Here is a 23,014-nt window from a genome sequence, read left to right as displayed (position 1 = left end):
TTTGGGAAAGGATCATGAACACATTTCTATTATGTGACCCAACTGGAAGGAATTAGATGGTATGGCACGTTGGTACACTGAAATGTACCAATCTCAAATTCACACAGGGCAAGGTGCAAAGCTGAGGAGTTTAACGATGAACTCAGAAAATATAAAAATAGCAGCCAGGTAACTAGAATGCTATGTTGTTGTGAAGTCAATCTCATGCACCAATGTGTGAAAACAAAGCACTGTGTTAGACTAAAATGTCCTATGTAGAATGATGATCTGTAAAAAAATAAATAAATAAAGGTGTCATATTTTCTATTAATTCTTATAATATATTAACTTGGACTATCTTAGAAATGAATTACTCCTTGACCATGCCAAAGTCAGGCATACTCCCTACCTGGCAAGCATTACTCTCCATTTCACTGTTGTGTGAGCATGCTTCCCCTGTAATATGGAGACTCAAAGAAGAATAAAACAGGTCATACACATTCGAGCATCTATCTTTTCCAAATAGTGCATATCTCATTTCTTTCTTGACGGCTGAAACACACTCATTTCCAACCTGCCATCATGCTTGACAAGACTACTACAGAAATATATGTATATATAGTGCGGCTCTGGCAAAAACCGCCCAAAAGCTTTAATGCGCTCATTGTGCTCAGGGAAGACTCAGTGGGCATTTGTTTGGGTAACTGTATCAGGTGTCGACCAAAATAACTTTGCAAGCAATTGGATGACCTTTTAACATATTCTCACAGGCAACGTTTTTGAAATAAAAGATGACTGAAAAGTGGTCTCCTTCACTGAGATATCAACATACTGTAAAGCATTCCTACATCTGATCCGTCACTCGCTGGGCTGTTATTGGTTTTTACTTCTGATTTTCAAACTGTAGCTCTATCAGAAACACTGAGACTATTTCTCCTGTATTGTTCTGGCTATGGACGTAACATTGTGACTAGACTATAGACTAACAACACATGCAAATTAGCTGCTTTTATGTTTAAGTCGGTGTTTAACAGGAGGTCAAGAACAGATGAATTAGTCACCAGTTGTCAGTTGTGAAGACTAGAAACAGTGAACTTAAATCTGGCAGCGACACAGAATCACGCATTTGTGATTCCCTGCAATGCAGTCATTCTCTGTTCTACATTATATTCAAACGTGTTAATTTTATATGGGCAAAGTATGGCTATGACACTGTTATAAAAGTTTATAGAGTGTCTTGTCAGCTCTTTAGCAACATCACTTATACCTCACCGTGCCATCCAAAATCAATACAATATTTTTCTCCCAATAAATAATGTAGGCCTGAAAAAGGTCCAAATGCACGCATCGACAGTTGGCTGCAATTAGGGGGCAGCGGCAGCAGTAACTGATGACAGTCCCTCCCTCCCTCTGGCTCACACAGGATCAGCAGAAAATGAAGACGCAGAGACCACTTTGTCACCAGCTGAGGGTGGACCTGGAAATGACTCCTAATGGAAAAAGGGCTCCCTCAGCCGCCACTGCATCTGCTGCTCCAAGCACTTTCTCCGGGCCGATGGGCCAGCCCCAACCAGTTTCCAGCTCCCTTTATCTAAGCCTTTAATATGCTCTGGGCAGCCAGCAGTGACCGCAAGCTGAGGTCAGAAGGCATCGGTGGTTGAGTGTATGTGTGTGCGTCTAGTCTCTACATGTTTGAGTGAACGACAGCAGAAAATACTATTGATACAAGACTACCAGATTGGAGAAAATTATAAAATTATACTGTTGTGATGTCAACACCAAACAACAGAGATGAAAAAAGGAGGAACAAGATAGAGGATGAATTAAAAAAGAAACCAGGCTAAAATATTGTAGCCATGCAAGAGTCCCTGTGAGGCTGCAATGCTCATTATACACAGAAAAAAAAAAAGTTAGATGGATGAAAGCAGAAAAATCTACTTTGTGTTTCTTAAATCTTTACCACTTAATAGGGCAACAAAATGTAAAGTTTGGAAAAATGAAAAATGACCATTTTGTTATCTATATCAAAAGGGTTTATAATCTGTATTATGTATATCTTAGATTCTGTCTGTCGGGTTCAGCTCTATATTCAGACTTGACTCAACTTCCATCAGCCAACTTTCATCAGTTATCAAGTTGACATGCCAATGTTGGCATGCTAACACTCTAACTATTGGATGTCGAGATAATGATGTTGAGCATGTGACTTTAAGGCCTCTAGTTTCACAGCAGTAAATTTGCGGTTATGATATATATATATATCTGAGGTGTTTTGTGAATAGTTAATGGTATATACTGTAATACTGTTCATCTGGCGAGTCTATGAATGGAACACACAAATCAAAAATTCCTAATATTACACTGAGAAAAATATTAAGTCTTTGCATAAACCATAGCTTCCCTTTCAACCAACCCATACAACTCCATCATGAAACTGTAGTGCTTATTATGTTGACATGTTAATGTTGGCTTGTTAGTATGCTATGTTAACATTAAGGTAAAAGTACAGCTGAGTTTGACATGAATTCAGTCATTAGTTTTAGAAGTATCCTGTCATGTCTTAAACAGGTAAAAAATGTTGACCCGCTGATGGCGCTAAATGAAAAGTCAGGGATCACCAAAGATTTTAGGATTCATTCTCTGCGGGCCATTTCACAACACACAACATATTTCGACCAATCAACCAACCTACATATCCCTAGAGCCATGCCACTAGAGTGGCTAAAAAAGGAGTTACTCCTGGATAAAAATGCGGTTGCCACTTAGGACGCTGTGTATACTTCGTCAGTTTCCAAGATATTTTATCTAACTCCTGTGGCTCCCAAGCATATTACTCTCCATGGACTTTTTCAGCTCTTCAATTACTTCAGGAAGTTCGCTGAGCGATAAAAGTAAGTACCAAAGCAGTCAGAGATTACGAGTAGTACTTGTAGGGTTGTACACACTACATCCTGGGAGTACCTTTCTAAACAGGCTGCTCTGGGGGGGGTGAGGGTGTGACAGAGATGGTAGAAAGGAACCTCCCTTTGTGTCATTGTGCCCCGGCCTGCAGGTGTCTCCGAGTGATGGAGAGGGCTCTGGGAAACATTTATATCTCAAATCCACTTTATCGACCGCGCCACTGTCAGAGCGGAGCTGGCAGGGGTAGGGAGGTTGGAGGGAGAGCAAGTGGCTCTTAGCACACACGCTGACACTGAAGGAGCCTCCAGCACTCCCTCTTTAGCTCTGAGTCTGGAACCTCTTTATGGTGATTGTTTTATCAGCGTTACTGTCCATCCCCAGGGAGGCTGGGGCCCAAGGAGGATGACCCTCATTTTCTGAAAGCAAAGTGTTCAGTATTGATCAGTAGGAATGAGCAGCCCGTGACATGGGTTAATTTACTGGACCCGGGAAGGTTCATTGTTTCCTGTCATTCCTGAACTCATCGCACTGACCTTTACCGCCCTGTCCTGCCACGTGCTGTATGTGTGTACACATGGACTAGCACACACACCCACATACACACACACAGACACAGCTCCAAGTACATACTGCTCAAATGACTCCACTGCTCACTGCCAGACCACTGATAGAGGAAAAGTGAGACGGACACATTGACAAACAGACAGACAGATAAAGACAAAGACAAAGCAACAGGAATGTCTCACAATGTTCTCTATAAAACAGCTTACCACAATGGTAAAAGAAAACCAGTATTATTAGGTATGCCTCTCTACTTGTTGGTAAAAAAGTCAAGTCACGCATTTTAAATTGTCATAAAACTAATGCACCTGTATTATGACAAAACAACACTAGGCTAGAAATGTGTATTTCACAGATACTTTACTGAATATGTAATCTACCGTTGAATCCACCATGACTGAACTGAAAAGGGCTCAATATCTGAACATCTTTAAGACAAGATATAATCAATACTAAATTCATAACCTGTGCTTAGAGTATTGAGAGTGACAGAGGTCAAAAGGTGAATGTCTGTGGGTGAAAAGGCCAGTTTAGTTACATCGAAAGGTCAAAGCCTTAATGTGAGGCTCAATTGCAAAACTTATTAGGGGCATGGCCTAACAACCAAACTGCATAGTGTGGGGTTTATCATTTTAGATAACGCAAATTACATAAACAATAGAACAAAAAATATCATTTCTGATGAATAACTCCATGACTGAAACTTGGTCACAAATCCAAATCTTGTTTTACACTAATTTTCATTCTTGCCATATCTAGTAACTTTTAAAAAAGTATGTATATATATATATATATATATATATATATATTCAGTATATAATAACAATATTTGGGGTACCTTCTGTATTTGGTATATATGTCAAAATCACAAGATGGCAAATATATCTACTTACAGCCGAGACAATTTGTGTATTAATCGATTAGTTGATTGATTTAGAATTAATCCGTAGCTATTTTGACAAATTATTGTTTGTTTAACTATTTTTTCAAGCAAAATTACCAGACATTCCCTTTAGCTTCAGGTTCTCAATTGTTAAGATTTGGTGCTTTTCTTGTTTTACATTATTGTAAACTGAAAATCTTTTGGTTTCTGACTTTTGATTGGACAAAACAAGTAATATGAAAAGATCATCTTGGGCTTTAGAAAATGTTAATGGTTATTTTCACAATTTTCTGACTTTTTTTTAGACAATATGATAATTAAATAACCCTGAAAATAATCCTCAATTGCATATTGAATATACATTATTTAAGTTGATTGAGTTTTATCGTGTATCTATCATGAGCAGAGGAAAAAAATAACCACATCCTTCTCCAGGATGCATGGTACAGAAAATCAAAATGACTAAGAAATAGTAACAATAAACTGAGAATAATAATTCATATAAGCAGAGCAGAAAAATACAAACTGCTTCAGCACAAAGGTAAAATATTACTGAAGAGGTGCCTCTTGATTTAGAATTTACCAGCCTTCCATTTGCCATGTTTGGCTAACATGGCAGTAATTTTTATTTATTTTGCCCATTTTATGCAGGATTCACCCAGCTCGGGATGGAGATTGGGAGGTAATAAATCCGTGAGGTGTCATCTCACTCCCCTCCCCTTTGCCTGGCATCTGCGAGTGCTACGCCACTTCTGATTAGTGCCGCCTTTCCCTCCCAGAAAGCCAGTAGACAGGAACAAACTGATTACTGCCCATCTTCAGGGGATTGGAGACACCTAACAGGAGGATTACATTAACATATTAACGGACGCCCCTCACCTGCAGCCCTCTCAATATCAGCTCCAAGCTCCTTTATTTTTTGGGGAGGGGTTGTGGTGTATGTGTGGTGTATTTCATCTTCAGATGGAGAGCAAATAAATAAAGAAAGATAGTGATTCCCTCTCTCTCCCAGGGTGTACTATCTGTCATTGATGATAGGTGAAGAGGAGAGGGGCGCCTTTGAAGTTTTTCGACATAAAAGGCGCAAATAAACGCAAACACATCCTTTCAGCTACTCACATGAAATTAGGACCTGCTGAAGACAGGGGTAGGAAGCTGGCCTCCGCAGCCACACCTAATCACTCTGACGGCAGCAAAGACTTCAGTCTCTGCTCTACTGGGAACATCGGAATTAAGAATGAGAAAAAAAAAGTCAAAAGAGTGCTTTAATCTGCCTCAGCTACTTTTCCACCGTTTTAAACAATGTTCTGTTGCAACAAAACAACAAACAGCGAGCAGAGAAAGAAAAAAGTTTTGCCGCCCTCTGAAATCAATGAGGAAACTTCGAGTTGGTTGACAGAAGTGTGGATGAAGTTGACTATGGCTCTGATATCTTCAGTCTTTGATATTTTCACTGTAGAAAAATCATAGCATGATCCTATGAATCAATTACAAGGGTGGACGGAATAGTCCCTCCTATGAACTACCTCAGAGTACAGAGTAACAGCACAGACAGTGATAGTTATCAGAACTGTAAGTGTGAGGGGCCTCTTTTCACATTATTATTTGAAGCACTGCTCCAGACAAAATGAGCTAACTGCCAAAGGAGATAAAGGGATTTAGAGATTCAAAAGAATAGAGATTTAAAAATTAATGGTGGAAAGGATTTGCCTTCATGTTTCTACAACTTGTAAGCAGAACATGGCTTATATAGAGTCAAGGAGACAAATTGCTTTTTAGAATAAAGTGATGGTGAAAGGGAAAAAAAACAAGCTGTGAATATTTAATGGGCACCACAGCCTCTTCACAAACAAATCAATATGGTGATAGTAAACATAAGGAGACTCATACTGTGGCATGCAGGCCGGGAAAGGAGGGAGGACAGGTGTCAGCGGGCCTAGCCACTGAGTTTAGGTTTATCTTGACATTTCTGAAGGTTAAAAGATTGTAACTGTCTATCTGTGTCAATCACTTTGCTCAAAGGTCACAGCTAGTCTATTTTTCATTAATTATACCCTCAGATGTCTTCAGAATGCACAGACACCTAACAATCCCAACTCCCTAAACAACGCAGCTGAAAGGTTGTACCAGAGGTATACACACACATTTATAATTCAACATTTATACTGAAGGCTTGGTCACATCTGACTTAAAGCCATGATTTATATTTTCCCTCTGTAATCATTCCTCTATCTTTCTATATTGTAAACGTGATGTAATAAGAGACAAAACTGTGCCATTCTGTCACTTTCAGTAATTTCATAGGTATAAATGCTATTTTACTCCTGAGATCCAGAGATTTTCTTTTCTTTTAGTGGTCAACATGCCTAAAATAACATTTTATTCAGTCAATTGTGCAAATTTCTTAGACAATGTGCATAATGCCTGGAATTCTGAATAATAGAAAATCTGCTCTGATGAGTTATCTCTCACATTATCTATACATGTGGAAGAATATATATTTGAAGAAAGCCAAAGATGTCTTCAAATTTAAACATGATAGTGGATCTATAATGATATCGATGGCCATCTACTTGGAGTCATTAGCCCTGATGATTTCTTTGCAATATTTTATGACATCAAAAGAACTCTGAAAACATTTTACACCACCGGTTACACCTCACAATGCCCTTTTCCTTCATAGTGTCCACATATTCCAGGAATTCAATTACAAGGGTGGTGTTCTAATGAACAGAATGCCTTCCATAGCCTCCCAAGTAATCAGATGTAAACATCATTAAACTTTTATCAGATGTTCTGGCGCTTGGGCATTGTATAAAAGAAATCCAGGGAGGACTTGAGGACACGGGCTGAAGGAAAATAGCAGTCCTCCACTTTTAGTATTTGATATTCACACAGTTTTAAGTGTTAACAATATTTGTTCTAATGTATGCCAACTGAAATTGAACCATCAGTATTGACTTTGTGACCCAGTTTCCAAAGATTTATTTGTCATCGGGCAAAGCCCTGAGATGAGCAAAATCACAACGACAGATTACAAACTTTTACTCACAGAGTGGTTGCATGTAAGACTTGAAATACAATGAAACAGTAAACATTTCATTCCCAAAGGGACGGTAAAGATACGGTACATAACATCTGAGTGCAAAATGGAAACAGGACCAATCTGGTTTCTGATTTCTGCTCATTGGGTTCAACCACTGGTTTGACAGACTAAGTGGTGGATTTATCTAGTCTGGGGAGACTTCTGGAAGCAACGGTCCCTCTAAAAGGCAGGACTTCATGGGAACTTAAGCTAGCCATATTTAGGTTGACTTGCTCAACTTACTTATCAACAGCTGCTGTTGTTTCCCTCTTTGGGTAAAGACGGCATGAAAGTCATTCGAATCAGCCATTCTCCAATGGGTTTGAGCAATTCCATCAGTCTTTGGCATCTAGCAGAAGCAACTGTCGTTCATCTTAAAAATACCACACTTGAGCAAGATTGAGCCTGTAGAATTTCACGACAGGAGAAACTAAAGAGCTGGTCGCCACTGGTGGTGGTCTCATGTGGTTAAAGTGACCAAATAAATGAATAAGTTGGAACTTTTCGATTTGTATAGTAGTCCCTCATCCTGGCTTTCATTGCATTTTATTTCCCCAAACTCAGTCTTTTAGAATATGATTTATTTACCAGTTGGATGTGACGCTCACAGGCATAAGTGGATTAGTCAGATTTTCAGTACAGTCCTTTTGAGTCTTGTTTTGGAGTTCATTTTGTTAGAGGCTGTGTGAAACTCAAACGATCAATTTACCAACCTGAAACTAGTGATCTATGTGTAGGTGTGCACTGGGGACAAGGAATCCAAAGGAACATTGCATCACCTGTTTCTGTGCAGTCCCTCGCACCCTCTTGCACACAGGCTTGGGCCTTTGTAATATTTTAAGGTTTGTGAACACAATTTTTTCATACTTGAAATTTAATTACTTGTTGTTTGGACTTTATTTTGTGGAGTAGACCTTGTGAACAAGATTTTACAGTTTGCCTGTCCATTATACACTGCCAGTCACCTTTGACCTCCTCTGGAGCACTAAATGCTTTTCTTGTCTTACCATGCGAAACAAGGCTGAAATAACAACGCTTCTCTTCCACTCAGGGGGCATGTAAGAAAATGGCACACAACCTGAAGTGAACAATAGTATGTGCACTCAGAGCACCTCTCAGAGCATTCCCAGAGCAGGATGCTCCACTGCTGTGACCAAGCCCTAAAGTGAGCACTGGACTCTTCTGAGGCATGAAATAATAATAACATCCCACTTCCGTCTCCCTGCTAGAGAGGTGGGGAGGAAAGTATATGAGGGCCTTCTATTGTCACCGTTCACTAGAGAGATACCAGTATCCCCAAGACTTTAATGGGAAAGACAATAGGGCTGGCCTAAAAAGGCTTCCCATTAAAATTTAATCAGAGACTTTTGTCTCTCACTTTATGTGACGATGTGTGTGTGAGAGTCTGTGTATGTGTGTGTGAGTGTAAACGACTACAGGGACAGGTAACAGCACTCACAGCCCATCTTCATCCCCTCTTGTGTTGTTTGTTTCAAGTTCATTCCCTTCCTGTACCTTGGGAGAGTTATTTCATTTTTTCCCAGGTGTGTCACTACCCTCCTTAAACCAGCCAACCACATGGCAACTGCTCAAAAAAATGTTAAGGGCAAATTGGATTAACACCACGGTCTATGGTCTGGGCACTTAACAAACACAGATGCACTTAAGGGAGCCCACAGAATGATTTGTGACTGAACAAAGAACTGGAGAGATGGAGCCTGGCATGACCACAGGACTGGTGTAATATGTCATCTACCGGAAGAGCCATCAGCTCAGCCTACTGGAAAAGGAGTAAACTCCCAAGTGCTGAAGGTAAACTATAAAGTGTCAAGTGCTTTTGTCCTACTTTTGTGGCCAAGACAAACATAATTTTTTGGTTTTCAAATCACAAGGCTTTTGTTTAGTTACAACTTGTTTTGTTTGGGGTTTAATATTCTCTTTAATATAGATACCAATCTTGTAAAGATAAAATGAGGTCAACTTTTTTATGTGAGCAAAAAAAGTTGCTTCATTCTTGACTCCATCCCTTATCTTTCAGTGTGTTTAAGATCTCTTGATAATTACTGACTGAAAATTCAGTTTGTCTTTTTAGGTTTTTGCCACTATCCATTTTCTTCTGAGGCAACTAGTGCAACAAATCGATAGTGGAGGTTAACGTATTAGTATGATGAACGTGTTGACTTACAGTAGGGAGGCCTGACCCCAATAAACCTTGAATAAATTCTAAAATTATGCAGCTGTGGCCTGTTGCATTGGAAGGATTCAGAAAAGAAAACAAGCTCATTACTCTCGCTCTCTCTCCCTCTCTCCCCGTCTATCTATCAAGTTGTAGGTAGGTGTGTTTAGGGAACGCATAATTGCATATGATTGTGTCAGCTGGTTCTATTATCAGATTCGCACTGTGTTTAGAAATACCAGAGGGTTAAAGGGTAAAAAAGAAAATGCCATAAGATACCAGCTGCTAAAGTGATTTGATGATTCATCAACTGAGGCAGTGCTCACTACAAATGAGGTTTCATTTATATTATGGATATATATGTTTTAGCTCGTATGAAATTGTGCCACTCTTAACTGCCCTTTGTGCTATTTCATTTGTACTTTTTAGCCATTAATAAATGCTAATACTACAGGGGCATATCAGTTTCATCTGGTGACATTTCATGGCTAGGCTTGGCCATTGATTACCTCTCTATGCTTTGTAATTGTTTCTTCAAGGTACTGTGATCCTGTGTGCAAGTGAAGTTCCATGTATGGATTTCTTTCCAATTAAGGTTGGAATTATTCACAGGGGGCTCACCCTTGACGGCTTGCAAACAATGACATAACATTGGAAAAACATTTTTGAACCAATCGATGAGAAACAACCAAATGATGTTGGCTGAATGATAAACAGCTCTTCTCCCTAGACCAACACCATCAGGTTCTTAAGAGGTCTGATGTCAAGTAGAATGACACACACAAACATAAACACACTTCAAACAGGCCTGATCTTGTAGTCTCAGAAGCAGCTCATTCTGCAAGGATTCTGCACCACCTGGAGATGGAGAATAAGCAGGTAGGGAGTCGAGACCTGTGGGGAACATTGTTCCAAAGGAATGGCTTTATGGAAATGAGGGTTAAAGGGAGCATCGTCCGTCCTCTGATAGGGAGCCTATGAAGCGCTGACACATGCCCCCCCCCGCCACTCTCAAACATGAAACCATGTTATATGAGAGGGGGTCACCGTTCACCCTAATCACGGCCGTGACATGACATGCTGTAGGTTGCCCCTCAGTGTTAAATATTTATGTCAGCACCGCTGTATTGCCTTGATGGCTGTCAAGACTTTGACACATGCTCTCTCTCTTTCTCTATCGCTCTCTCTCTTTGTTTCCATTAAAATTCAACAAAACAGAAACACAGCATAAAAAAACACAAAAACACAAAGGCATAAGCTAAAGGTAGAAGGCCTTTATGAATTTATAACAGCAAATGGCCGTTAGAATTGACACCTTACTGTATATGCGAAGGCATGCACTATTTTCAGGTGCTTCTTTGTTTTATTCAAATCTGTATGCATCAGTGTGCATTGGTACCAAAAGTCCAATTGGTGACTGTTATATAATGACTGTAATATACTATTAATATTACCCTTCAAGCCATATCTATGTACAACTCACCAGACACCTTGTACGTTTTTGTTCCAATCAATATAGTCCCAGTTAAATAAACCAGGATAAAATAAGTGTGAGTGTGTATGCAAAGCCAACACACTCTCTTGATTAACTTCCACTGTTTAGCTAGGAGTGATTTCACTCACATGACCCAAGGTTTTGGAGGTGGCTGAGATCACTGGAGACAGTGCTTTCTTCCTCTAGTCTTGCTGGCTCCCCCATGATAGGTGTCAAAGATATTCTAATGAATGTCAGAGTACATTTCAGGGGGCCATGCTCCGTACAAACCACTGGAGTGGCCCATCTTATGGGGCTGCCAAACCCCCCCACACTCTAAGCTCCCCACCACTCTCTTCATGTTCAAGAGGGTTAAGAAGATTAATCAATGTCAATGTCTTTTCCCTTTTGAAGCCAATAAGGTGCACACTGTCTGGCCATGCCCAACAGAACATCACTTTGTTCCGTCGCACAGCCGCCCCTTCGCTGCCCTCACTGACCCCCCAGCAGTCCCACTTGTCAAAGTCAAGGGGGCGTTTGGCGTTTGGTAGAGACTGGCCTTCCGGATAGCACTCAGCTCCGCCCTGCTTGACCTATTCTCTGATATTTGACCACTCGGTTGCAAGACACTTGCTCTTTCGAGCTGAAATGTCACTGGGGCATCTTGTCAGCTCACAGACACCTCGGCCTGACAAGCGATTTTACTTTGGTGTGCTACAAGGCAGAAAATACAGGGCCGTGGCCTTGACGCACACAAACTGTCAGCTAGCCAGCAGGGCTACTTGATACTGACTTACTGGCCCAGTGTTAAGACACAGGGACTGGTAAAAGGGTTTGGCTGGGACATTACATCAATATCTGGAAAATGATGCTGGACATGCATTAGAAATGAAAGCTGTAGTCCTGTGTTCTCTGGATAAAACAGTGTAAAGGGAGTCAGCAAACCTAAATGGGGTGTTTGGTTTAATTAATAGAATGACTACAAACTAAAAAGAAGGTATCCTGTGAGCTACACATATGGCACAAAAGGTCAAATGATAACCTTTGACTTCCCCTATTCTAAGCTCCAACCTCTTTCTACCTCTTTTACTTTCACCTTCTCCAACCCATCCTCTCTCTTCTTGTCATTCTGACCCCCCTCTTGTCTATTCACCTTTAAAGGTGTTTACTAAACCAGCATGTTCCTCAGTTAAATGAGGGAAAGCACACTCCTCTCCCCTTTCTTTGACCGCCAGTGGCATTGCAGCATGAAAGAGAAGGATGGGGATTGGAAGTAGCAGTCACATCATTTCTGGTTTGCGCAACCTGCTCAAAGTTTGCAACTAAATGCTTGTCTTCAGTCGAGCTGACAGGGGAGAAGTGGGCGCTCAGTGAACCATGGCCGGGCTGCCATGAAATGACAGGAATCATTGGCATACATTTCAAACAGCCTCGCGCTATCCTATTAAAGTGCCACATCCCCACTTTAAAACAGACAAGAAGGAATCCGCTTTGATAGATAGAGACTAAAATGGCTTATTGATTTTCTCACCCCTTTTTTCTTTGTTAGGAACTTTTGAAAATTAGACCCCAAACTTATCTTTTTTTTTTTTTTTTTTTTTTTAATTACAATAGATGGGGAAAATAGGAAAAGTGGTCTCTTGTGACATCATAGCTTCTGTATAATTACCTTAATTGATATGTCTAAATTGTTATGTAATTAAGGAAATACCACATTTCATTATTCCAACTAAAGATTGTCCTGTAAATACAACATATATATATATTTCATTAAGATTGTGCAGTAGGATGAAATAACATAGTATAACTTCATTATTAATAATGATAAGTTAAAATGATGGTTATGTAATTATTATACCTTATTAATTGTCATTTACACTATCACCAGTTTATTTAATTTCACGTGTTCTGTGTTTCAAGTGACACGTTGTTTATTGTTTTAGTAACTTTGGCATTAGTTCCAGTAAATTTAGAGTGTAAAATTATGATTATTTTTTTTATTGCACAATTTGTTAACTCACCTAAAGACAAGGACTGATTCAGTGTGTCATCAGTAGTAACAAATCAAAAGCAACAGACGAAGGTCAATTGCTAAGGATAGAATAACCATACAAAATATTTTGTTTTATGTTATAATTATAACTAATAATGAGTTTTACAGTATCCTGCAGTATCATCAACTCATCTGGCTTTAATTATATCTCCATGGTCTACTGTGAATACTGTAGTTTGGTATTGAATATTAAAGGGTGACCAAAATATTTCATGCACAGTATTAATAGGTATTCTTCAAAATGAGGTGAATTTACTTTTTCATAACATTGATTTATAGTTGCTAGTATTGACAGCTGGTATATAAAAAAGACAACTGGCACATACTGATCGCAATGAAAAAATATTTTATCACAGAGGTATTGTTCAAGACTTGACTGCTTATAGCCTTTTAACTTAACTGCTTGAATTGACTGCTTATAGTACATTTAACCCATTATGACAGAGGAAGTAAGGAGAAGTAATGGTCTTTTAAGCAGTTTACAAAGCTGTTAGTAGAGAAGAAGGGAGTCATGAAGTAGAATCAGAGTGTGAGCGAACATTTGTACAATGGTAGAAATGTTTGAGGAATTAGATTTTAAAAGTGTATCTGATTCCATTAAGCTGATGCTCAGGTTTTAGGTGATACTTGTGAGGTTAAAACTGTAAGAGTAACTGCATGGTTTATATGAAACGCTTAGTAAGTGCTAAAGACCAATTAGAAGACTTCTCAAATGAAGTTCATCCAACTATTTTGTTTCAAGGAATATTTTTAGGATCACTCTGACCTTTAAAATTGAGTAATGTGGTTTAGTCAGATGGGTTACTTCATAAATATTGTACTGTTATCAGGATAATCAAATTAACATAATTATTTCAGCGCTGCCTGAGGCAAGTGTTTCATTCAGTGTCAAAGGGCTTGTGTCTAGCTGCAGGGTTAGATTTGATCAGTTATATCCTGAACATCCTTATACTAAAGACAACTACCTAAATTTAAATAAAAAATACATTTAATTCATTCAGTCATTACTTTTTGACTAAATTAAAAATTGAGGAGCACCTTGATACATAACATTTAGATTTAAACTTGGGGGCAGAGCTCTGAATGTCTATTCTATGCTTCTGCACTGCCTGATACAAACACAAATCCACAAAATTAGCCTAATCGGTGACTGTGGCCGGAGAAAGTCTTAACAACCTTGTCAAATGCTTTGTGCCTTTCAGAATAGAGACTGTGTTCTGGCCCATCAGTTTCATAAGGCCTACATTATGGATCGTTGAGTATGTTGAGACACCCATAGCAGGGGATCTGCTGCCTTGCTTGATTCCCACACCGCTCAGCACAAATATTAAAGCCATAGACATAACATGGTGTAAAACACAATGATCCTGGGGCCATGGCCATCTTCCTCTCATCTATCATTCAATCCCCTCTAATTAGGGTCTTTTTGTCATACTGAGAGAGGGGCACTGAGTAGCACTTCTGGGGGAGTGAATGGTACAAAAGAGAGGGTCTCATTTCCATCTGACAGTGTGATGGAGATTGAATGTGAGCTTTAGGAAGATAAATGGGCATCCTGCAACCCTCCGACACTATCTGCAAAGCTGCTCTACAACCTGCCCCTGGGAATCGCTTAACAGTGAATATTTGGGGCCTCTTTCGTTAAGTTCTGTTTAGGTTTGTCAATAACTTGTCAGGTCCCCCACTCATTGACATTAAATTAGTGAATACATGCAGGGGAGAAGAGGCCATCAAACCAGTGAAAATGGAGATAATGTTCAATACTGTCAAGGAAATTGGTTTTCTAATGAGGTTTTTGAAATTAAGGCTCAGCAATAAAACCACCATCACAATAATATAAATGTATCTGCTTGACACATAAAATAGCAATTTGAGTTATTGTTGTATGGTTTAATTATCAGTGATCATCCAATAATACTGAGAAGAAAGTATTACAGACCATCAAATGGTATCTTATACATTATTTTTTTTAAATCATCCAAAAGATGTTTTGAATGGAGTTATGTAGAAATATTTGTTTTTGATATAATTATCATTATAATCAGTATAATAAAAGAAAAGGTCTAATAAAAGGTCTTCAAAACAACAAAAAACATGCAGTAAACGCTGATGCGAGGCAAGTTGATTGGCCAGTCATTGGCCCAGACCAATCAGAGTTATGAGTACACACAGTTTAGGATGAGGGGAGGACATTGCTCTTCATTTGATAACGTTAAAAGTACAATTAGGTTTTGCTGTCGGCTTCTCAACTCATTTTAAAAAAGACAAGAGAAAAAGAGAGAGCGAGCACGAGCGAGCTGAGAGCACAAGCAAGCAAGCAAGAGAGAGAAAGAGAGTGCAGCTGTGGTCGAGCAAGGAGAGCGAGCAGCGGTAGAGAGAACAAAGCAGTCAATGAGAGAAGTAAAACGTTATTTTCTGATTGATTCATGGCGGTTACTTTCTAAAGCACAAATAAATAACCATCAAACATTCAACAGATGATTTACTGTGGAGACAAACGCTCTTAGTTTCTGTTTCATTTTCCTCCTCTACATTCAGTGGCGTATCCAGGACATTTTGACTAGGGTGGCCAAGATGGGACACAGCTAGTGTGGGGTGGCCATTGGCATAACGAACCTTAATGAATGGTGATCAAAATGTGTAAATACAGGTGTTCAATGCATCACATTGCTTCAACCTATGCACAGATAAATCATAGTTGAACTCTAGCATCCATTGTAATGTTTGTACTTAAGGCCAGGTTGTTGTTTTTACACTTTATAATACAGCATTAAACTAAAGGTGCCATGCTGACCACCCACAACAATTGAAGTTGATATTACAACCTACAACAGCAGTAACATGCAGTTATCATTCTTCTATTCCATGTACATTACGTTCTCCATTTCCACCTATCAAAGTCTCTGGGAAGCAGTGGTTATTGAAACATGTCTATTTTCAATCAGTAATACTGTTCAGGAAAAGCTACACATTTTCTAAGAGTCGTTTCCCTGTGGTGGAGTAAATATGTTATATGTTACAGGTTCAGAATGAAGCTCCGGGTCCAAACTGCTGCAACACATTTATTCACATGGGTTATCTGTCAAAACATATTTAAAGCAGTTGTCAGCAATGTTATTCATATCATCGTGGCATTAACTCAGCTTGCATCCGCTCTATCTCTGAACTGTGAACTTCATTGTAATAACTTTAGCAGAAACAATATAATAAACACAATATATACACAATTATAAACATATTTTCTCATATGCATGAGTAAAACTCTTTTATGTTCCAAAGACTGCTCTTACTCAGTTTAACTAATTGAAAACATCACATTACACTTTGAACTGTGTTTACTGAATGACCCACTGTAGACTGTCTAACAATGGATGGGAAATACAGTGAAACAAGCTTTCCAGCCTACATCTCTACAGGCCCACAGGTTTAACTTGGCTGGCTAACTAACTGTATTCTAGCAATAAGCTCAGCCTTACACACTCTGAACATATAGAATATTATCTACATGACACAGTAAAATGTTATTAAACAAAACAGAACAAACTACTATGGTGGGTGTACATAGACTTTCACAGGCTTTGTCGTATCAAAATGGCTGTTAATGCTATCTATTTGCACACATTAGACTGTGAATTATATAAGCTAATTGCTAATGATAATTGCTAGCACGATTCGCTAATGCTTCCAGCACATACACATGTACACTGTATGCAACCCCAAACCAATGTCCACAACACTTACAGCAGTTTACTCTATTTTGTCATCATACAGTGGTATGAAAAAGTTTAGGCAGCCCTCTGAGGCTGCATAATAATTTACTCTGTCTTCACAGAAAATGATCATATTAGCATGCCATTCATTTTCTAATAAAAGCTGAGTACTGGGGTATTTTCCAGACAAAGATTTTTAGTGTAGCAATATTAAGTTGTATGAAATTAAATCAGACGTGAAAAATAGGCTGTGCAAAAATTTGGGCACCCTTGTCATTGTGTTGATTTGAACACCTGTAACTACTTAGAACTGATTAATTGGAACACAAAATTGGTTTGGTGAGATCATTAAGCCTTGAACTACATAGCCAGGTCCATCAAATCATGAGAAAAGGTATTTAAGGTGACCAATTCCAAGTTGTTCTTCTCTTTGACTCTCCTCTGAAGAGTGGCAACATGGGGGCCTCAAAACAACTCTCAAATGACCTGAAAACAAAGATTGTTCAACATTATGGATTAGGGGAAGGCTACAAAAAGCTATCTCAGAGATTTCAGCTGTCAGTTTCCACTGTGAGGAACATAGTGAGGAAATGGAAGACCACAGGCATGGTTCTTGTTAAGGCCAGAAGTGGCAGGCCAAGAAAAATATCGGAGAGGCAAAGGCGAAGGATGGTGAGAATGGTCAAAGGCAACCCACAGACCACCTCCAAAGACCTACAACATCATCTTGCTGCAGATGGTGTCACTGTGCATCGTTCAACAATTCAGCGCACTTTGCACAGGGAGAAGCTGTTTGGGAGAGTGATGCGGAAGAAGCCTTTCCTGCACACACGCCACAAACAGAGTCGCTTGAGGTATGCAAAAGCACATTTGGACAAGCCAGCTTCATTTTGGAATAAGGTCCTGTGGACTGATGAAACAAAGATTTAGTTATTTGTTCATAACAAGGGGCATTATGCATGGCGGCGAAAGAACACAGCATTCCAAGAAAAACACTTGCTACCCACAGTAAAATTTGGTGGAGGTTCCATCATGCCGTGGGGCTGTGTGGCCAGTGCCGGTACTGGGAATCTTGTTAAAGTTGAGGGTTGCATGGATTCCACTCAATATCAGCAGATTCTTGAGAATAATGTTCAAGAGTCAGTCACAAAGTTGAAGTCACGCCGGGGCTGGATATTTCAACAAGACAACGACCCAAAACACTGCTCAAAATCTACTCAGGTATTCATGCAGAGGAACAAGTACAATGTTCTGGAATGGCCATCCCAGTCCCCAGACCTGAATATCATTGAAAATCTGTGGGATGATTTGAAGCGCACTGTCCATGCTCGGCAACCATCAAACCTAAGTGAACTGGACATGTTTTGTAAGGAGGAATGGTCCAAAATACCTTCATCCAGAATCCAGACACTCATTAGACGCTAAAGGAAGCGTCTAGAGGCTGTTATTTTTGCAAAAGGAGGCTCGACTAGATTTTTCTGTTGGAGTGCCCAAATTTATGCACCTGTCTAATTTTGTTTTGACGCATATTGCACATTTTCTGTTAATCCAATAAACCTCATTTCACTACTGAAATAATACTGTGTCCATCAGTTATTTGATTGATCAAAATGAAATTGCTGATCCAAACACCCAATGATTAATAAATTAAAATATGGAAATTGTCAAGGGTGCCTAAACTTTTTCATACCACTGTAACTGTCCGATTATACAGTACTTTTGCAAAACAAATTTTTGTGAGGAATGTTATTATTATATCATTGTGGCGTTAGCTCAGCTTGCAGTGACTGTGACCAGAGTCCTGAGTCCTAACGGCCAGCATATACTTTCGATTTCGAGACCTGCTTTTTTCTTACTTGTGGTCTAAAGTACACTGACTACAGATCAGCTCTCACAGCCTCAGTCCAACAACTACAATAGTAGTTGGAAATGGCAAACTGGCCCTATATCAGCTGATCAGCTGTCATCATTGACTGACTAGGATTTGTCCCACCTTATTGTGTTGATGAACTTGACCAATGACCTATCAGATCTGGGGTGGCCACAGGGGTGACCCCAGGCCACCCCCTAAAATCGCCATTGTCTGCATTTCTCCTTTTCATTCAGTCATTCATTCATTACAGTTCAACTCCATGTCTGTAGTGGACAGGTGGAAGCAGACAGAAGGAGCTTGGAGTGAACACACGCACACAAACAAATGCTGCTATGTTCTTTCTCTCACTGCTCTATCCTAACAAGTACATTTCTATAGATCTCTCAGCATTGACTCAGTTCTTGACACAAGAGTTTATTATCAAGGTCATCCATACTCACTGAAATATTATTATCATAAATTCTGTCTCTGTTCTCTTCTCCCTATGTATTCAACACTCTCTGACTTTACACAAAATATGGAAAAACCTACTTTTATACACCATTCATTTACTGATCCAATATGTGCCTAATTTTATACTATGCATATTCCATAACTGAAGGAAAACAACCAAATATAAAGGGAACTTCACTGTTGTATGTATTATGTATACAATGAATAAATCACCAAAATTATGGGAAAAAAGTTATTGACATTTTTTGGCTGCTGGGCCAGTGAAAATGTACAAGTGGCCAGTAAAATTCTGATCTACTGGCCAAGTGGGCCAGTGGGGAAAAAATGTTATGTTGGACACTGAAAATGTTTTTAAAAATCCAAACTTAACAAGGAAAATAACATCAAATTTATGTCACAAGTCAACAATTAACTATTACTGCATCGTTTTATCGCTACTATAATTTGTGGTGGCTTTACAAAATCAGGATAATCTATCTTTAGAAAAGGTACTTGTTTCACTTACTTTTCTAAAATAATCTTCATTTGTGACAGAGTGTGGGCGTGCACCAGGGGGAATGAGTGAATGTAATTGGGTGTCCGTGTCAATGTGTGTAATGTGTGTGTGTGTGTGCAGGGAGGGGTCGGTCTCTCTCCCTAACAGCCCCAGCGGCCCTGCTTTAGGCCCGGTGACAGGGCTCTGTCTCTCAGCCACACTTGACTGAGTCCCGCTGACACTCAACTGTCAAGCCGGCAAGCCCTCAACCACCGCCCTAACATGCTCTACAGCTTCACCCAATTAACTTGCTTTCACTTGACATCGCGGCAAAGAGCTTCATAATAGGTGGTCAAGGTGCAGTGTGTCTGCTTTCGCCCCTCTCTGACGACTAGCAGTGCGCATACACACACACACATTCAAGCGTTGCCCCCACCACTCCCTCTACTACCTCTCAATGCTTTTGTGCCTCTGTAGGTCTAGCAGGCATCTCTTGGCTGCCTCTGCTTGTTCACTGCACTGTGACAGCGGGAGAGCATTGATCCAGGAGAGGGGGATGCAGTGGGGTACAAACGGTCTTGCATGGAAACCTACGAACACTAATCCTACTGGACACCACTCAGTCTTCTCACTATAGAATACAAAACTACATATGCAGATATGCACATTTGTGTGCATCTATGCTTGGATGAATGCTTACTAGCACGTGTTAACATGCGTCCATGCATGTTTTGTACTTTGGTGTGTGTGTGTGTGTGTGTGTGTGTGTGTGTGTGTGTGTATTTGTGTGTGTGCGCATGCATGATATCGGTGTGTATTTCCAAATGTGACTGTGCAAGTGTGTGTGTTTGCAGAGCATTGTGTGGCTATCTCCAGCTCTCTCTCTATTCAGTAAGTTGGACACCGAGCCAGACTGGGTGAAGGAAGGAAAGCGATTTGACCCCCGACTGCGCGGTTGGGGAAGAGGGTCTTCAAGCATGTCAGCTCTGCTCAGGCTCCACTTCCCCTCTGTGTCCTTCCTATTTTTTCCCTTGTGCCAGGCCCAAACTTTGAAAACATCCACCTTAATAGGACCTAGTCAGCGAGAGATACTCTTCCATCTATCAAACTGTGATCCGAGGTGTCAGCCTGGGCCGGCTTTGACAGAATGTCTCCAAACGAACAGTACAATGGTGTTTCCCTCCCCAGCACTCGGCTACTCTACTGTAGCCCCCAGGCTGCCTGGTCTCTCCATCTCACTACACCACCTCTCCCCTAGTTCGCCTGCTTGATTTCACCTCATAGAACACCTTGCAACAGTGGGTTGACTGACAGCCACAAGCCAGCCTAATTGTCTTCTTTCCCAATTTAGAGCACATTGGGATGCTTCAGTCTTATTTCCCTTCTTAAGGAGATGAACTTCTTCATGAAGAGGGAGGAAAAATTAAGTAGCTCATCATAATTTAATCACATTGCCTTATTAAAACATGTACTGTAATTTTGACAGAAACTGCAGCGATAAAAGCAAAAACTGTAGCCGGCCTTCTATGTTTCTAAATTATATGTGGAGTTGTTATGGAATTAAGGAGCTAAAGTTTTTTCGCCTGGAGTGATTTGACCCAAAACAAATGCCTCATAACCCAAACTCCATATTGTGTATGTACAAAAAATAAATACTGGGCTTAAATTCCCTCAACATAACAATCCCAATTCATCCATTCTTCACTCTGCCCAAAATAATACAATTCATAGCTGTCAGGCCCTATGGCATCCCAAATTTGAACAGCATCGATCGAGGATATTGACCATTCACTAGATGCAACTCCAACTCCTGTGTTTTAACACAGTGTGCTGAAATTATATCTGCCCTCCCTATTAAACAATAGGCTCCCCAGTGGTCCCCATTATGGCACGATAAGATATGAGAGGTGAAAATTAACATTAGCAAACATTAGACATTCATACGTTTGTACTGGTTGCAATACCCAAATGGAAATTATTAAAATGTTAATGAAGCTTATTATTCCATGCAATAAAACCTCTTCCTTTTTTGTATTTTGTAATACCTAATACTCCTAAACCTTTACAACTTCAACACTGCACCTCTAGGCATCCTGTTCACTGTAGACATCCACTAAAAACTGAAAGAGAAAACTAAGAGACTCAGAAAGCTGACTGTTACACAGGCCTAAGTGTTGTTTGGTTTGGTGATCTGATTGTGCTGTTGAGTTTTAACTATTAATACACAGTCCAGGTTGCATTAGAGTACGCTTGAACCGCCAGAATCTCTCTGATGACTTCCACAGCTGAGGCTTTGTCCAATAAATTAAAAATAACACAGCCAGCTATGTGTGAATCAGAGCTTCTTTTGCACCCCAGACCATTTTAGGTAAGGGAAAATAAAGTCCTTTCTCAAGGCCCAGAGTCCAGGACAGCAATTGGAGAAGAGGCATGTGGTTTCATCTAGAGTTTCACAGCACACCTGAGCTGCAGAGTAGTGCTGGTCCTAGTCTCTCTCCTCTCCTCAACCAGATGCAACCCTTTGGCCCTTTGGCTACCAGTGTTTGTCATTCAAATTGTATGAAACAACTGTAGATTTACATGAGGAAGATGCAAACTGCACTCCAGCTATATATTGTAGCCTCTTAAAGCACTACTTTATGTTGTTTTTTCAGTGTGTGTGTGGTCTGACTTGGCCTACTTTCAGGGACAGATTTCAGACTCAAGACCATTTAATTGGAGACAGCTTGTCCAGTTGGGGACAAAAACTGCGTCCCCAATTGGGAAAAAGCTGATTTTTGGGTTAGTGGTTAAGGTTAGGGTTAGGTTAAGGTTAGAGTAACGGTTGGGTTAGGCAAGTAGTGGTTATAGTTAAGGTAAGTCTCCAGGAAATGAATGTACGTCTATGTAATGTCCCTAAAAGTGACCTAAGTAAACGTGTGTGTGTGTATGTGTCTTTCTCCCACTCGGCTGTGCTGGTGTTAAGATGGCAACACTTGCCCCTCTAACCATCACTGAGTCAACAAATGAGTCCACACTAGGTACTATTGGAGGAGCTCCCAGTGGTTTCCCAAGTTCCTGCCAGAGCTGGTGGAGACACACATACACATACTTACACACGCACTTGCCCAGACACACACACAAACACACAAGAACCAGCTAGTCCCAAGGACACTCATGCGGTTTCACATCTAGTCAACCACCCAAACAGACCATTTTGGTCTTCCAGTTCACTTTAACATCCATATCCACAAAGAGAGCACTGGCACAATATTAATAACACTTAATCATTTCCTCTGACCTAAATGATTTCTTTATGGGACTGTGGAAACAGCAACCAGAGTCATGAATTGGGTTTTAATCTGGCTGAATGTCAGAACTGTCTTTAGCAAGCACACACACACACACACAC

At 40.0% G+C, this 23,014-nt stretch overlaps 1 long non-coding RNA gene across 1 annotated transcript; it reads left to right on the top strand.

Moving 5' to 3' along the window:
• Positions 1-12,785: 12,785 nt before the first annotated feature.
• On the top strand, positions 12,786-22,433 carry LOC122979566. Its single transcript, XR_006402878.1, has 3 exons — positions 12,786-12,797; positions 17,491-17,494; positions 18,295-22,433. It is a non-coding gene; the product is annotated as an uncharacterized LOC122979566 (long non-coding RNA).
• Positions 22,434-23,014: the final 581 nt, after the last annotated feature.

The sequence above is a fragment of the Thunnus albacares genome, chromosome 3, assembly GCF_914725855.1.
Source record: "Thunnus albacares chromosome 3, fThuAlb1.1, whole genome shotgun sequence".
NCBI lineage: Eukaryota > Metazoa > Chordata > Actinopteri > Scombriformes > Scombridae > Thunnus > Thunnus albacares.
The sequence above is the reverse complement of the archived record's forward strand: the minus strand, read 5'-3'. Positions and strand labels throughout refer to the sequence as shown.